The 19,038-nt window shown below is 36.7% G+C and overlaps 1 protein-coding gene across 2 annotated transcripts in view; it reads right to left on the reverse strand.

Moving 5' to 3' along the window:
* The window catches only part of GABRB2 (gamma-aminobutyric acid type A receptor subunit beta2), a 261,118-nt gene that overhangs the window by 9,484 nt on the left and 232,596 nt on the right, over positions 1-19,038 (reverse strand). The window lies entirely within an intron of this gene.

Raw genomic sequence — 19,038 nt, forward strand, 5'->3', positions numbered from 1 at the left:
GGAGGGGTGTGTGTGTGTGTGTGTGTGTGTGTGTGTGTGTGTAGGGGGTGATGTGGTCGTATCTGCATTTTGAGAAGATGTTTTTGACAGCTGAGTGAAGGGTAAATTGGAGGTGGGTGAGTGGTGGCACTCTATCATTACACACAGACAGTATTCAGTAAATATACTCAGTAAAACCTCTTGGTATGACAATTCTGGATTACATCTGAACCGGGAAAAAAAATATCATTATTTTTACATAGAAACTCAATATTGTATATACATAATACTGAATCATGAAGGATGTACTAGAGAAAGGGGCACATAGGACTATTCCATTTTTAGACTGAAGTACACAGGAAAGCAAGTTACAGCATTCAGACTATTAGCTATGTTGACCTCTGATGTACAGCCTCTTTTTCCCCAGCTAACTTTTCCTTGTAAGCTCTATCTTTTCTCCATATCACACTATGTATAGACTTCTAAGGACATTTTTCTTTTTTTTTTTCATATATGTGATTTTAAAAACAATGTTTTTATTTTATTTTTTCAATTACAATTAAAAACAATTTTTAACATTTTTAAAAATAATTTTTGAGTTCCAAATTTCCTCCTTGCCTGCACTCCCTGCTCCTTAAGAAGGCAAACACTTTGATATACATTATATGTGTACAGTAATGCAAAACATTTTCATATTGGCAATGTTGCAAAAGAGACTACAGACCAAAAAATAAATAAATACAAGAAAAATCAAGAAAGTAAAAAAAAGAAAGGATGCTTTGATTTGCATTCAGATTCCCTTAGTTCTTTCTCTGGATATAGATAGAATTTTTCATCATGAGTCATTTGGAATTGTTTTTTTTTTATCATTGTATTGCTGAGAAAAACTAAGTCATTCAAAATTGATTGTCCTACAATATTGCTGTTACTGTGTACAATGTTTTCATGATTCTGCTTACTTCACTTTGCATCATTTCATATAAATCTTCCAGGTTTTTCTTAAACAACCCTGCTCATCATTTCTTATAACATAATAATATTTTATCACAATAATATACCACAACTTGTTCAGTCATTCCATAATCAATGAGGAAGCCGTTCAATTTCTGGGGCCATTTTCAGTGGCTGAACACTTTATAAGAAAGAATGAGTCTGTTCTTTAAATTTTTGTTTTGCTGAGGTATCCTAACAGAAAACAAACACAAAATAACTGAAGAGCTTTGAAGGATTCAAGAATACTGATCAAAATGAGCAACCATAATTCCAGAGGACTGACAATGAAGAATGCTGTTTCACCTCCTGATAGAGAAGCGATGGACTCAAGATGCGGAATGAAACACATTTTTGAACCTGGTCAAATGTGGGAATTTGTTTGGTTTTAGTATTCATATGGTTATAAAGATTTTGTTTTTATTTTCACTGTGGGGAGGCAGGTGGGAGAGAAAGGAGATAAAATGTTTTTAATTGAAAAAAATTTTAAAAGAGAAAAAAGCCCATACTATGAAGGTGGCAAATCTAGTTTTATTTCTCTTTGGTCACTTATTGGATGTGTGATCATAGGCAAATTACTTAATCTAAGGTTCACATGTAAAATGGACTTTAGAAGATCATCTCTTAAGGCTCCTTGAAGATCCATGACTTATTTATAATCCCCTGTTATTTCTTTGAGGTGTTTTTAGAACAGCATACACATGTACCTGTGGTAAGGCAATGGAATGAGCCCCATGAAGGCGTGATGAATTTCATTTTCATATGACAAATGGAAACCTGGGGATGATATAGACACAGATATGAACCAAGAAGCCCTTCATAGTTCTTGAGGTCTTTAGATGGAGAGGGCTGTCTAAGATGTGCAGCAGTGGCCCTTCTAGCAGTGGGGAAGAAATTAGACATTCAAACATTCTATGAAGAAATATATTGACATTGGGATGAAGGAAGCTTAGGCTTAATTTTATACCAAAAGTGGATTTCAAGTTGCATAAAATGTAGGTAGCCTCAAGTTGAATCAACCAAGTTCAACCAACAAGTTGAAATCTTGTTGAAGGTTCCCAGCTCCATCCTACAGGCTATGTCAGTAAGATGTACTTTGAGCCTCATCTCAGCTTACTGGGGATTTAGGTAGAGCAACCATCCCATGGATCAGTTCCATCCAAATCTGCCTTTGTCAGAATTATTGACATTGTTTATATGAATGGCTTCCAATGCATCCAATATTTTGCATTGAATTTCATTTAGGCATTGGAAACACAAGCAACCACTTGCTTGGCCATTTTACACTCATTTTGTGTTTGGTCAGCAAGTGAAATGACTGACTAAAAGAGCCAATTTTGTTTGAATGGATCAGATTGACAAAGCGGCTATATGAAAGTGATCATATTGTCTGGAAAGATGCTCAAGAGCCCATGTCCTAAATAGTTTCTCTGAATGAGGATTTTCATTCTAGGGATACAACTTTCTAGTTTATGATGCCCACTACATCCACCAAGTGAATTGTATGAATGACTAAACTGGCATAAAGCAGAAAGGCAAGTGAAGAAATCATTCACATGAATAAAACCACATGACAAGTGCCCCAGATTTTAGGTGTTCTAATGAACACTTGCTCTCCAAGGTTCAGATTTGACCTAAGGAAAGCCAAAGCCCGAACCTCCCTGACATACCCTGGTCTCTGAGTTGTGCTCCAGTATCCTAAGTTTCTAGGGTTGGGAAAACACATGCAAATAAAATAATTGTTTTCTAAAACTTCTCCTCCCCTCCCATCCTATTCCTGGGTTTAATTGTCCTTTGAGTAGGTTTCCTGTGCTTATCGATTTAAAAATAGTTTCTGAAAAATCTGAGAAAACAAGCTAGCTTCCTTTCTAAAGATCCCTAGTATCCTTACTATTAATTCATATAGTACTGTGTGAACTGGCACACTGCTTACAACAGTCAGCCAATTGTTCCATATGAACTGGAAGTATTTTTCTCTATGGCTCTTGTAATAAAGGCAATTTTCCTAGATCCTGGCCACTGAGATTACTGCTAGATTAGTAGCATACCTGGACTGTTTAAACCTTCCAGGATTTTCTCCTTACCATCCTCTCCCTTTTTCTGATGAAAAAAAAAAAACAAGTTTGATGGAAAATAATAACAGTAACAATGAAAATAATAACAATAACGACAGCTAATATTTATATACACTTTACAGTGTGTGAAAGTGAATTACACGTTATCTCATTTGATCCCTTGGGAAATATTTTACTTTGCTGAAAAACCTGAATGCTCATACCTATAGAAACTGTAATTATTAGAATAACAAAGAGTGGTCCCTATTTATACACATTACTTGAGTTGCAACGTGTTCATCTCCAAGTTTGCCTCTTGCTGTGCTGAACTTTAGTTTCACAAAAGTCTTCAGTCAAAATATCCTTGACTTTGTACTCTTACTTTGATACATAGACTGCCTCATTTGGTGATATCTCATTGAATGTCCATTTATTTCTAGTCCTTTTCTTGAACTCCTGTTCAAGATTGCCACTCTTCCTATGAGACTCTGAGTGACAAAGGAATGTTTAAAAGCCCTGGAAATATTTCAAATGCTGTATTACCACGTCAAACCTCCCAGAAAGGTTGACAGTGTGAACTTCTGAACTTGTTCAGGAAACTCTTAACTTTCCAGTTTCAAATTAGTGTGAGTGATGAGTGGGTGAATGATTCTGCTTTATTTCTGACTGATTCACCAATCTCCACCATGAAATGCCATCATGACCTAAGTGACACTTGAAAGACAATGATAATGAACTGTCGGTCCTCTGGGAATACCCAAAGTGCTCATTCCAAAAGAAAAAAAAAGAAAACATGTTGCAACTGCCTAACCAGAGCTTAAGATGACAGGAGGTGAAGAAAAGTTCACACAGCTGAAGATGAAATGGGGAATCAAGATGAGTCAATCAGTGTCTGTAACTTTTCCAAATCTTTTAGGCTAAAGCATCAAAAAAATGAAAAGTAGTAGTGAAATGGGCATGGGGTTCAGATACTAAGAGCTAACATTTATACAGCACTTTGGCCACTTATTGGATGTGTGATCATAGGTGAATTACTTAATCTAAGATGCACATGTGAAATGGACTTTAGAAGATCATCTCTTAAGGATCTTTGAAGATCCATGACTTGTGCTGTACGATGTGCCAGGTACTTTACAATTATCTCATTTTATCCTTACAATAACCCTGGGAAGTAGGTGCTATTATAATCCTCATTTTACCGATGAGGAAACTGAGGCAAACAGAGATTAAGTGACCTGTCCAGGATTATGCAAGTAGTAAGTATCTAAGGTCAGATCTGAAATCAGGGCTTCCTGACTTCAGGCCCAGTGTTCTATCCACTGTGATATCCAGCTGCCTCAAAGGATTTAGTTCGAAGATGACAATCAAACTTTATATATTTTTGTGTGCCTGGAAGTAGGAGAATAGTCTCATTTGACCAAGGCCAGTTGCAAAATATACTGAATTTATTTATTTCCTGCTTTACGTACTATAACTTAGGAAGTTTGTTACTTATGGGATATATTAATAAATCAGTTAGCCAATCAATGAGCATTTATTAAACACTACATGCCAGACTCAGTGCTAAATGTCGGGGATACATACAAAAGCAAAAACAATCCTTTTGCTCAAGGAGCTCACATTCTAATGACAGAGACAACACATAATTAGTTTGATATGTATATAGGAGCACACACATACTTATATGTATATTTATATGTATGTATGAATTTATATGTACGTATATGTGTATTTATACCTATGAAGTAAATGAAAGATATTCTCAGATGGGAAGGCACTAGAAGCTGAAGGACAGTCAAAGTCCTTCTGAGAAAGGTAGAATGTGAGCTCAGACTTAAAGCACAGTCAGCAAAACTAAGAGATGGAAATGAGGAAGGAAAACATTCCAGGGATGGGAATAGATGATTCAAAGACACAAGGACAGTCTGTGAAAGAGCAAGTAGTCCTCCAATACAGCTGGACTATAGAGTACACATAGGGGAGTAACATTAACAATGAAAAGGTAGAAAAGGGTCAGATTGTAAAGAACTTTAAATGCCAAACAGAGGACTTCATGTATCTGATTGTGGATGTAATAGGGAGCTATTGAAGAGGGGGATAACATGGGCAGACCTATACTTTAGGAAATTCACTTTGGCAGCTGAGTAAAGGAGAGATTAGAGTGGGAACAGACTTGAAAAGCAGGGAGACCAATTAAAAGGCCATTTCAATTATATGCATGAAAGTTAATGAGGTCCTTAATTAGGACTGCCGTGAAAAGGACCCACATGTACAAAAATATTTATAGCAGCTCTTTTTGTGGTGGCCAAGAATTAGAAATTGAGGTGGTGCCCATCATTTGGGGAATGGCTGAACAAGTTTTAGTATATGAATGTAATGGAATACTATTGTGCTATAAGAAATGAAGAGTAGGCAGACTTCAGAAAAACCTAGAAAGACTTATATGAACTGATGCTGAGTGAAATGAGCAGGACCAGGAGAACATTGAACACAGTAACAGCCACATTGTGCGATGGCTGATAGACTGAGCTCTTCTCAGCAATTCGAGGATCTAAGACGCATGATAGGAAATGCTATCCACATCCAGAGAAAGAACTATGGAGTCTGAATGCAGATGGAAGCATACTACTTGCTCTCCTTTTCTTTTGTTGTATTGTTTTATTTCTTCTTTCTTATAGTTCCTCCCATTAGTTCTAATTCTTCTATACATCATGACTAATGTGAAAATATGCTTAATATGAATGTATAAGTACAGCCTATGTCAGATTGCACACTATCTTGGGGAGGGCAGAAGAAGGGGTGGGGAAATTTAAAACTCAAAATCATATGGAAGTGAATGTTGAAAATTAAAAGTAAATCAATGTTTTAAAAAAATTAGGACTCCCATGAGTGGAAAGGAGAAGAGGTACATGAAGAATGTTGTGAAGGAAGAAACAAAATTTGGCAACAGATTCCATACGTGGGGTCATCATCATCTTGGAGAACTGTAAAAAGATAACAAGGCCTGACAGAAATAGAGAAGTTCACAATGCGTCTGGGAACCATTTGTATAGAAATGATAACTGAATGTACTGGAACTAACGAGATCAACAAGAAAGAAAATATAAAGGGAAAGGAGAAGAGGACAGGGCTTTGGGGGCCAGTGAATAAAATTCCATTTTTTTTTTTTGCCCTTCAAGTAATTATATGAAGACAACCTAAGATTAAACACCACATCACAGAATCTTAGGGTTGTATGTGACCTCAAAGACAATTCAGGTCCTCCTAACCCAGATTTTTATAAAAAATCCCCTCTAATAACAACCCCTGGCAGTAGTCATATAGCCTTTGTTAGAGATCTCTAGTAAGTGGGAATCTACTACCTATCAAGAAAACATTTCACCTTTAGATAGCACTCATTTCTTCCTATCACCTTGTAATCGATTCTCAGCAATTTCTATCTATTATTATATGGTTCTGCCTCTAGAGAGAAGAAAAAGAAAAAAGACCTAGATGGCTTTCAGATAAGTAAGAATTTATGTAGGGCTTTGTAGTGAGAAAGTATCTAATATATGTGAGTTGACTAGTTGCCTGATACCATTTTTTCTTTAAATCTCTCTGGTCCATCTAATGCATGTGTTGATGACTTCCAACATTTCCTTCTCAAAAAATACAATTTAACTAAAGAAGAGGCTGAATGCTTTAGAGGAAATGACCCTGGATGTAAGTTCTAACAAAATTCCTGGCACTCACAATCTAAAGACCTTAAGCAATTATTATTATTATTATTAGTAGTAGTAGTAGTAGTAGTAATAGTAATAGTAGTAGTAACCAGGATTTGTATAGTGTTTCAAAGTTTTCAAAGTGCTTTTTATAACAGCCCTGTTAATTATTTTTTTTTCCATTTTACAGATAAGGTAAGTGAGGCTGAGAGGAATTAAATGATTTGACTAGAGTCATTAAGTGACTTGCCAGGGATCTGAGGCAGAATTGGTCTTCCAGTCTCCAATTCCATTGTTCCAATCACTGTGCAACCCAGCTGCAAGTCCTTTAATAATTATCCTATACATAAATTTACAATTTATAAGGCACTTTTCTCATAACAAATCTTAACAGATCTTTGAGTTATGTTTGCGTATTACGTTCATTTCATAGAGAAGAAAATTGAGATTCAGAGAGGTGAAGTACTTGTTCCACAGTTACATATTTATTAGTAAGCATCAGAGTAAGAATCAAAACACATCTTTTTACTTCAAGTCTAATGTTCTTATTTTTTTCTTTGTTTAAAGTCCCAATGTTATTTCTAACATACTGTATTAGGAAACTAATCCTGGTTTCTTCTCTAAAGTCAGAGGGTTAGGATGATCTCTGATATTTTTTGTTTTTCAGGTTGCAAATAGTCTGCATTTTCCTTTAAACTAGTTTGCAATTACTTGTGTAATGCACTGAGGAATAGAGGAATAAAACAAAGGGAAGATTTACTCCAGGATTTGTCTTAGGCTGGGAATTCTAGAATCTCTGAGACGCCGAGAAAACAGTTATTGTTTATGATTAAGGTTCCTTCTATTCCATTTGTTCTCATTTCACCCAATTAATTTCTCTTAGAATTTCATTCCTCTCTGTCCATTTGTTCCTTCAAGGTCCCTTGATCTTTGAATGCAATCTATGACAGACTTGACACACACTTTTTTGTGAGTTAAGTTTTTTTTTGGAGGAGAGCATTTTATAATTGTTTCTGTTACAAATAAATTAAGTGTCATTCATGAGATGTGTGTAAACATATAAATAATACATTTTTGGAAAGGCTAGCCTTGTCTCTGGGATCTCAACCTTAAATAAATAACCACTACCCACATTTCTATAATAGTAATTTATATGTCAATTACTTTTTCTAAAGGTTTACAAAAGTTTCCTCACAATACTGCTATGAAAAAGGCAGTGCAATATTATTATCCCCATTTTACAGATAGTCTCCAAGAGAAGAAGTACCAGAATCAGGATTTGTAGCCATATCTCATAATTTGGAGTCCAGTTCTTTAGATAGGCAGCCTCCTGAATAAGGCACAGCCTAATTGATTCAACTTTGATTGAAGATAAAATAAACACACAAAAAACTTTTTATATTATTTAAAAGCTGTTTTTTTTAAAATTTGGGCAATGTTCTATATCCTCAAAGAACAAAGGAATAAACGCAGAAAACTAGCATTACCTATGTACTTTCATGGGCATCTGGTTATTCTTTTTTTCCCAGACAGAAGGGAAATGACTTTAAGTAGTTATTGGTCTCAAAGAAGGCAGCTAGGTGGAGCAGTGGACAAAGTGCAAGCTCTGAGTCAGGAAGAGTCATTCTCTTTGAGTTCAAATCTGACCTTAGACTCTTACTTAGCTGTGCAAACCTGAGAAAGTCACTTAATCCTGTTGGCCTCAGTTCCTCCTCTGTAAAATGAGCTGGAGAAGGAAATACGAAACCATTCTAGTATCTTTGCCAAGAAAACCCCAAATGGGGTCATGAAGAGTCAGACATGACTGAAACAACTGAATGATAACAACACTAAGGTCTCAAAGATGTATGGAATAAAGCCACTTTAAAACAATGTGTCCAAAACCATATTTTAAACCAATTCCAGAGAAGTAGGTATGTGAAGCAACTTTGTCCAATCCCAATAACTCAAAAAGGCTTTAATACCTAGGAGAGTTAGCTGATTCTGAGGAGTTCTACACTATGCAAGTCCATTTTTTTTTCTGACTCAGTGACTCAAATCGCACACAGGATAGGGATCTTTGAGTCTATATTTTCCTTAGTAGGTTCAGACATGTTAATGCATTATGGGGATGCCTCACTAGAGTTTTCCAAATGGACCTTTTCATATTTACTATTTTCTAATCAATTTTTCTGCCCCACATAAAAAATGTGGAATATTTTTCCAAAGAAAGAGTTGGAAAGCAACCATGAAATGATTACAGTAGTACTCCATTCTTCCCTCAAACCCTTGAATAAAGAGATAGCTTCTGATCAATTTTTCATTCTTATTCCCTGGGAGCCACAGTGGAAAGGAGGGAATAGAAATCTGTTATTTGGTAGATAGATAAACCAGGTGAGACATCAACAATGACTGGTAAATTGTGACTGGCCTATTGGAAACCCATGGTTTGATTCTAAACCTGAGAGGAAGCATGGCACAGTGGAAAGAGAAATGGATGACCTGGGTTGCATTCTCATCACTGGCGTTTGCTAGTTTTATGACTCTGGTCAAAGCAATTACTGCCATAGCTTCAGTTTCCTCAGCTTTAAAACAGGACTGATATTATCTGCCTTACCTACTTTAATGGGTTGTTGTGAGGATCAACGGGCATAATGAATTTAAAACATTTTGTAAACCTTGAAACTGCTTAAATGGAACCTGTTACCATCTGTTTTATGGGTCAATGTGTTGCACTTATGTCTGAAATATAAAAATAAATAGAGAAAGACTTCCAATGAGTTGGGGCAACGCTCAATGGTGAATATATGAAAATTTATGGCCAAGAATTTCATTAGAATAAGAGTTTCATGAATAAGTTTGGAAGGATTATAATTTGCACGGGGGCAGAGAGGCACAAGATAATGAAATCACATCTCTAATGAAGGGTTATTCTAGTCAATAAATTCAATAATCTATCATCCGTCAAATAAAAATCATCTACTATGTGGCAAGTACTAGGCACAAGGTTCTGAGGATACAAATACAGCAATGAAATGGTGCCCTGCCATCAAGGTACTTACATTGTCCTGGAAAATACAACATGTACATACATAACAAATATAAGGTAATTTAACAAGGAGGAGGATATTAACAAGTGAGAAGTTCAGGAATGGTTAAAGAGATGAGTGTAGAAGTAGACATGATTCCTGCATTACAGGACTGGGCAAGATGTAGGGAGATCAAATGCTGACCTCAAACAAGAGTTCATGATCCAGATTATCATAAGCATTGTTAGGACCTTAAAATCCCCCTGCATTTCTCCTGTGCCCAGAGTTTGGACTTGAAAAGCCACATATGAACATTAATTTTGCTCAGTGGTTAGAGAGAATGCTCTCATATTTACAGACTATCTAACATGCCTGCTAATGTAGCATCCTTAGAGGCAGAAAGAGTTTGGATTCTGAAGGGATCTTGGCAGGATCAACTCTGGGATGAGAGCCAAAAGCCCCAGGTTTAATTCCTAGCTCCCACAAGGTAATGTGACATTGGGAAAGAAGATGCCAAAACCCTTCCCATCTTAGTGTCACTATCTGAAAATTTCTTCTCTCTAGAGGATATATATGAGAGTAGTTAAAGTAATCTCCAGGTCTAACTTTTTTTTACAGTCTTAAATTGGCTTCCCATGTCTTCCCCTAACCTAATACCATTTTTTATCTACCATTTCCTATAGTTTCTTCTGTTCATAGGCTAAGGAAACATATACAGGACCTTCTGTACAAAGAGGCCCCTGTGAGCATATAATAAATATCCTTTTGGAAGGCAAAAAGGGGATTATTCAGTCTCCATGAGGTCTATGGAACATGCCCATCCTTCTCACATCTGCTTTAATGGTTTATCTTGGGGTTTGAAAGAAAACAAACACACACACACACAAACCACTGGTATCTGGTATCTGTGTGAGCCTGAGAGACAACTGGAAAAAGTGACATGGTTTTTGTCATATGCCATGAACTCACATACACAAATAATTGTGCTTTGAAACATGTTGATAGCCATCTTTTAGACATTAATATGCTGTTGAAGTTAAGCAAAACGTCTCACTAAGTAACTATGGCAGCTAGGTAGCACAGTGTCTGCACATAGTAAATGGTTACTAAATGCTCACTGACTGAGGATTGACGATAGAAAATATAAGTACCAGCCAAATCCCTTCATAGGAGATAACAAAACAATAAAATGTCTGCATTACAAAAGTGATTTTTACATCCCACACAACAGATTGCTTTGATTCAGACTGACTGGGTTTCAAGAAACTTTAGAGATTATTTACTTCAACCTTGACTTTTACATAGGAACTGAAGTGGCTTTGCTCCTTGGCCCAATAAGGTGCCAAAGGATTCATATTTATGTCTCCTGACTCCCAGTGCAGGGGCAATTAACATGTGTATGGAACAACTGGTCCGTGACAATTCATTGGGAACTATGGGGATTGTGAATAAGTCATAGGATGAGAGAATTTAGAGCTGGATTTTTCCTTAGAGACCATCTAGTTCAATCTTTTTCTAAACTAATGAGGGAATTTGGGCTCACATATTCAATGACTTGTCCAAGGTTAATCAAGTAGCTTCAGTCAAGATTCAAACTAAGGCCTCAAACTGAAAATACAGCTATATTTCTGTTTTGTGGAGTTGGACAGGGATGACAAGCAGGATGAAAGTAAGCCAACCAAACCTGGGTTGGAAACAATGTCACTTTATCTAGTCCATCATGTATTTTCACCTTCTACATATCTCTTATACATATTATGTGACAGGTGCAGTGCTAGGAGTAGTTATCGAACCTCTTCTTCAAGGATTGTAGTCAAAGGCAGTGGACAACACTAACTGCTTGGACAACACTAACTGGTGAGAATTTTTTTTATTATCAAGTTGTAATTTCTGCTCATTGCTCTTAGTTCTACCCTTTGGATCCAGTTCTAATATCTCTTCCCTATAACAGTGCTTCACATACTTGAAGACAGTTGTCATGTCCTCTTTTCTGGAATAGATAACCCCAGTTCTTGCAAGTGTTCCTCATATGTGAAGCTCTCCACTCCCCCTTACAATCCTGGATGTTCTTCTCCAGATATGCTCCAGTTTGTCAATGCCCTTCCAAAAATAAGACACGCAGAAATGAAGACAATACCTCACCCATGGTGGGACTAGGGCAGAGTATATTGGGACTATTTTCACCCTTGTGTTTACATTTAACATCCCAGTAAAAATCTTATATTTATGCAACTTTTTTTTTGTTTGAACAAAAATATGGAGCTTTTTAGCTTATTAAATTTCGTATTATTAGATATGATCTATAGTTCTAGCTTGACAAGATTTTCTTGGGTCCTGATTCTGTCATCTAACATTTTCTGTGTGTTATACATCTGATAAGCATGCCATCTATGTTAACTAGGTGATCTCCAATTTTCCCTCATTCCCTACCCAGTTCTAACATCCTTTGTTTCTCTAAGTGTGGAGAGCTATTGAATCAATCGATCAACTACTCCATCTAACTGAAATAGGCAAGATGCTACACCCTGATGTCTTTGTCAGGTGAGAACAATCAATCAATCACAGTTGTGAACTGATAGTGGTGTTGAATAAGGCCTAGCCATTAATCAATCATAGGCATTAGATTAAATATGGAAAAGCCTTGATCAATTTAGAAGCTCTTAAAAGCCATTGGAGCTCAGTGATTCCACATAGGTAGCATTTTCAGATTAATTGAGGGACCTTGTCATATCCTGTGGGGCTTACGTAAAACTGGCTAGCTAGTATGGAACCAACTACTCAAGCATTTGGCAAATTAGAATTGAAGCCTTCCAGCTAAGACCCAGAGAAATAAACGTTTACTGGGTGAAGGTAGAGAAAACAGACCTGTCCCCACCTTAGATATTGGCCAAAGCCTTTCTCTTGTTCCCTTTGACCAGAGGAGGACCTTGTAAATTTCAGAAGACCAAAGGATTTGGGTTCCTCATTGACATCTTAGCTTTAGCACAATCTCTGGAACACCTGACTCAGTGACTGCTTTGGGAGCCAAGGATGAACTTGACGTACTGAGGAAAGGAACTTCAGCACTCTATAACAAGCCCAGAAAAGAAGCTATCTCATGTTTCATAAGCATTCCTTCATGAAGGGAAACTCTTCATGAGTATCCCATGAAAGGCATAAAAGGACTTCCAGCAACAAAGATCTTTAACATGGGTGCCCTCTAAGCATGAGCCTACATTCCTTTGCATTCCAAGTATACTGATAGGAGAACATTTTGCAGATTTTTGAAGGGATGTTGCATACCAATTTTACTATCACACTAGCTTAATAAATGCACCATTTAAAATGCTATTTTAATTTGGCTAATTGATAACCATGGATAATCACAGAGGGAAGCATAGCAGTGGAGGGCTTGTGAGTTATAATATTAGAACCACTCCCTACCCATAACTCCTTAGGGTTGCCCCTAGAACTCAGAAGGGATGTGAAAGACAAACTGGGGACCCAGCTTGATAGTTATTCCACAGTATGTGTTACATTCCTATGACATAAATGAGCTGGTGGGAGGGGATGCTTAGAGATCATCTAGTCAAACCTTTTTATTTAGAAGAGGAAACTGAAATCAAGAAATAGTAAGTGATTTGCTGAATGTTGTGAGGCCAAGATTTGAATCTACATCCTCTCACTCTAAACCTAATGCTTTCCCCACCAGCATCTAGCACAAAAAAGTTTGCAAGAACCTAGGATGACTTCCATGCAATAATGTAGCATCAGAGTAGGACTTTAAGTAGTGAAGAACTCCAATAAAACATATAGAACATAATTCAGTCCAAATCTCTTATTTTATAGATGAATAAACTAAAGCTCAGAGAGGCTAAGTAAATTGCCCAAGGTCACCCAGTGATTAATGATAGAATTGGGACTGGAATTCAAGTTTTCTCACTATGCCATACTATACTAGTGACTAGTAACTCACTAAAATAAAAAGTGAGAATCATATTCACTTATGTTTTATAACGTTACCCACATTCAACTGAAATCATCTGTATGTAGAATTTTATCATCATCATCATTTTTAGAAGTTATACATTGAAAGTGACCTGTTTTCATCCATATTTTAAAAATTCCTCCTCACTACAACAATGTAAACATAAGCTCATCTAAACTGGTCACATTATAATAGTAACCCATTGTATTTAGATTTAGCGCTTGTGTTTAATAAAACTCCACATATCTGCTAATCCCCTTTATTCTCAATATCCCCTTTGTATAGATAATAGTACCTACATTTACAGGTAGGCAAAACTGAAGCAAAGAGAACTCAACTGACTTATCCAAGATCACACAGAAATTAATATAACTAATAAGCTCTTGAACCTTTACCTCCTCAGCTCATCCTTGGTTGCTGTAGACTATACTTCCTTTTAGATTGAATAGTCACATAGTTATTACACCTGTATACACAGATACATACAGGGCTATGAAGACAAATTGGCATTACTAAGTCTGGTCAAAAGACCAGAATCTGGTCACTACACATGAGGTTAATTTCTCCTTCAGGTCAGCTGACAGGACTATGGCACTCATGCTACCTGCTCTTGCTCTCCCCTCTCTCCTCTTCCATTTCCCCCACCTTAAGTAAGAAAGTTCTTACTCTGTCTCCCATCCTCTCTCACCTCATCCCTTACAGAAAAATAAAGAAATATGCAGTATCAGAAGTGTCCATGATGGAAAATAGCAGGCTTTAATCATTTCAGTTGAAATTCAATTCAAGGACATAGGTGAGAAGTGAGGCGTAACGTACCATTTTCAATAGCATCAAGGATCAAGGGAATAAGGCTATCAAGATGGCAAGAATATTCAGACACCCCCTCAAAGCCCTAAGGAGAAGAATTACAGACAGTAGGTCCACTTTGCACCAAGCCCCATACTTTATATCTGTTTGGGCTTTAAACTTTTATACAGGCATTTTTATATCTTTCATATTATTTTCTCTTCACATTTGCTCAGTTAGCTGGTAGAACAGGTATAATTATCCCACTAGACTGTTGAGTAATCTAAGTCTTAACATAATTTATTATTGATGTTATTATTTATCTTAAGGACAATGAATGACATCCAAAGTATCATAGTTGCTAATATAACTTGACCTAGAACTCTCCTGACTCTAAGTCTGGGACTATTTCCACTAGACTATGTTCTCATTAATGACTACTTTTTAGGTTGGGCAAGGGGCAAACTTTGATTTAAAGTGGTCAATGTTGCACACACATTTTGATCTAGTCAAACTTGCCTTGTTGCAATTGCTTATAGAAGGCACTCGATGTCCCACCTTTGCCCTCTCTGTCACCTATGCCTACATCCTCATATTTTTCCATCAGAATCCTTAGTTTCCTTTAAGACTCAACTCAAGCAATACCTTTTATATGAAGCCTTTTTTTGATCTCCCCAGCTGTTAGTACCTCCCCTCAGAAAAACCAACAAAAGACTAAATTTATCTATCTGTCTGTCTGTCTGTTTGTCTGTCTCTCTATCTATCTATCTATCTATCTATCTGACTACATGTTACCTCCCTATGAGTTCCTTGAGGGCAGACACTAATTTTTCCTTTCATTTTCAGTACCTAACACAGTGTCTGGCACATGGCAGGCACATAATCAGTGCTTAATGATTGATAATTCAACATCTACCAGTAACATGAACTCTTTCTACAACCTTCTTGAGCAATGTTCACTCAGTCACTCACTCAGTATCCCACCTCAGTTTAGAACTTGCAGAACAAACTTTTCATACATTTCTTACTCTACTCCCTGTAGAAACAAAGCCAAAAATTGAGAAACATATTTCAGCTAATCCAGTAGAAATACCATTGGAATGGTAGCCAAAGGGCACAGGATCTAGGGTGGGCTCTGAAACTAATTATGTGACTTTAGGCAAATCACATCTCTAGCTGGTCCCAATTTCTTCATCAGGAAAATATGAATAATTAATTAGACAATCTTTAAACCTCTTCTAGTTTGGTGGTTAATTCATTTCCAGGAAGGACATTGGGTATTTCTTAGGGTGTTTTTGTTCTTTCATTAAAGATTCCTGACTGCTCTCATATTTGAAGAGTAACTAGTTAATGACAATCGTAATGACTCCCAAGCCCATTATTATTGCAGCTAAAATAACTCAAAGTGACACCTAGTCACAGTTCTAAGGCCACATAGTACAGGGCAGTTGTAGAGCAGAACTGTGAAATCACCAACCACTAAGTGTCCTTAAAAGAAATGTAGAATTACTAATGTAGGCAATGAGTGTAGCCAGTACAAGATTAGTGACTGATTCTCTCATGAACCCTTGCCTAGTGGAGAATCTACTCTTCTCTGCTCCCATGCCCTAAAATACGGTACTTAAGTTGGCATACAGTTTTTAGTTTTAGTTGTTACTCTCATCCTTGGCCCTGAGATTAGAAGGATAGCAAATATTGAAAATAAGTGGAATTTCCAGAACATGGGGTATCAATGAATCAGAAAGGCACAGTCTTATAAACTCAGGAAGTGGATGACCACCAGTTATTCTGATAGGTCTCTTTCGGTCATCTTAATCTCGGATGCTAATTGTTATACCAAGTACTCTCTCAGACTTGTTTCTTTTTGTACTGACAGAGATGTAAAAGATAACTGGAAATGGAGGCAGGTAGAAGTAGAGGATATGACAAGCAGATGAAGATGGGCAGTTAGCACTGGCTTTTTAGAACACTTCTTTCCTTTATACACAACACATAAATTATATGTATTTTGAATCCCATTTTAAATATGAGGAATTTGAAATTCAGAGACAGAAAAGATCAAATGGTTTATAAGTGTTGGAGCTAGGAATATAACCCAGGTTTTCTGACCTTAAAATCAGTGATCTTCTGTCTCAACTCTGGAGGACTACAAAGGTAACACAGAATCCCTACCCTTGAGGGTCTGTCAATCTGAAGTGGAGCTATATATAACAAGCACATAGGAAAATATAATACCAACAAGTTTGGACATAAGACAATTCTGTGGTAAAGATGACATAATTTTGAATGGATTAAAATATTAATTTTCTAGATATCAAAAAGAGGCAGAAGATATCCAGTTCTTGGGGTAGTGGGGGACAGAGACTTTAATAGTATTTTAAAAAATCATTGAAGAAAATATCAGTAATGATTGACCTACAAGCCTACCTCTCCAAATGTACTAAATCTTTATGATAAAAATTTATACAATGGTTGAAGGTATCCTTGATGAGGGTATGAGAATGGAAGAGCAAGCTTTTGAAAAGTGAATTGAATACGAGGCCACATTTTTATGGTCACAAAATTAGTTGAAAAATATAGAAAATACAAAATCTCACTGTACTTTTTACTTAACTATTAAAAAAGCATTTGATTTAGTGAAGCAAAATGCTGACAAAGGTTTTCTTCCAAAAAAAGTATTTCCAACATATATGTTAAAATTATACAGGATCCCTTGAAAGATGAAACAACATGAATTTTGTTCAATGACTCTCTGGTCATTAATACAAGAGAAAGCACGAAACAGCTTGGTCCGTGGTGTGTGCCACCATTACAGTGGATTTTCAGTACAAAATCTAAATGAAATCCAAAAGGATTCCCTACTTTTGGGGAGGTACTCTGCAGAGTCCCCTAAATGAGTTCTATGATCACTCAAACAAGTTTGGGCTATCTACCCAAGGAAAAAAGTAGATTAGGAATGACTTTTGGCTAGACTAATATGGAGTTGGATGAATGACCTATACAGATGAAGAGATGATCAAAGAACACATATATCTAAGATAAACCTGCAGACAGATAGTTAATGGGCCTCAGAACTGGATACAATGAGGAAAGCAAGGTGGGTAGCTGTTGAGTATTTATTGACTATAAGTTTCTCTCTGAAATCTTTTTTTTTCTTCTTTCCTCTTCTTCCTTCTCGTTTTCTTCTTTCTCTTCCTCCTCCTTCCCCTTCTTCTCAGAACAGTGTTCTTCCAATGATACTTCATATCTCAATTCAGGGAATAGCATAGTGTCTGAAGAATGAAAGTTGCATGTCACTCAAATAACAATAAAGAAAACATGTTGGGAAAAAATAGACTTCAAAAAATTACCAATGAACAGTTGTGCAGAAGTCATATAAAGAATATCATCAAAAAGATGTATGACTAGGAAAAGAGGAAGGGCAAGGTAAAGGCAGCTAGGTGGCAGAGTGGATAGACTGCTAGCCCTTGAGTTAGGAGGATCTGAGTTCAAATCTGGCCTCCAACGCTTACTAGCTGTGTGACCATGGGCAAGTCACTTTATTCTGTTTGTCTCAGTTTCTTCATCTGAAAAATGAGCTAAAAAAGGAAATGGCAAACCACTTCAGTATATTTACCAAGAAAACCCTCACAAAATGTCAGATGTGACTGAACAACAACAACAAAGATTACCAGTTGTCTTACGTTCTCTACTTGTATCCATAAAATGTCAAGAGTTCTAGAAGAAAGCAAAGAGAATGTTGGGTATTTAAAGGAATACATGGTGAAGAGTTGCTAAGGATGAAAAAGCATGGTAGAATGCAGTATGGTAGGACTGTAAACTATACAGGATTATAAACAGTGGAGGAAGTAGCCATGTCAATGAGATAACAGATTGATCTAAGCATCAAAGTAGAAAACGGTGTTTATAAAAAAATGAAATACTTTGAGATCAGATGAAAGAAATCACTTTCTATTCCAGTGATCAGGAAACGCTTCAGAGAGGAGGTAGTATTTGAATTGGCCCTTGAAGGATGTATAGCAATAAGAGATAGAAGCACTTTTTAATTGAGAGTGAAAAGCACGAGGAAAGGTTCAAAAGTGATCATTTCTGTAAAGACTCTTCAGAGTCCATGACTAGGTTTTAAGCTCCTCAATGGCCGAGATTATGACTTATCCCTATTTATATAGTTCAAATTGCCTAGCACAGGGCTGGATATAGAATAGGTGTTTTATATTTGCTGATTGATTTGTTGACCCAAGAAGTCACTCATAGCCACAAGAAGGGGAGAAAACAGTCTGTATCTATACCTTCTTATTCTCTCCTCCAACTGAAAGGTTCTGCTCTTCCCAACTTAGCCTTTTTCCTTTGGTCAGTTTGCCTCACTGGATTGCCTAAGGACAATTTCATATTGTTCTGGCTTACCCTGGAGCTACAAGGTGGGTTATTTTCCTGTTTCCAGGATATGTGAACATGATTGGTGTGTTGTAGGAAAGTCTGAGGTTCTCATGAGGACTAACAAAGTGAAATATATTGTGCAGAGAATTGTGATGATGCTGGTCTTAAGGCAAAAG

The sequence above is a fragment of the Phascolarctos cinereus genome, unplaced genomic scaffold, assembly GCF_003287225.1.
Source record: "Phascolarctos cinereus isolate Bilbo 61053 unplaced genomic scaffold, phaCin_HiC Scaffold_2;HRSCAF=192, whole genome shotgun sequence".
NCBI classification, from domain to species: Eukaryota; Metazoa; Chordata; class Mammalia; order Diprotodontia; family Phascolarctidae; genus Phascolarctos; species Phascolarctos cinereus.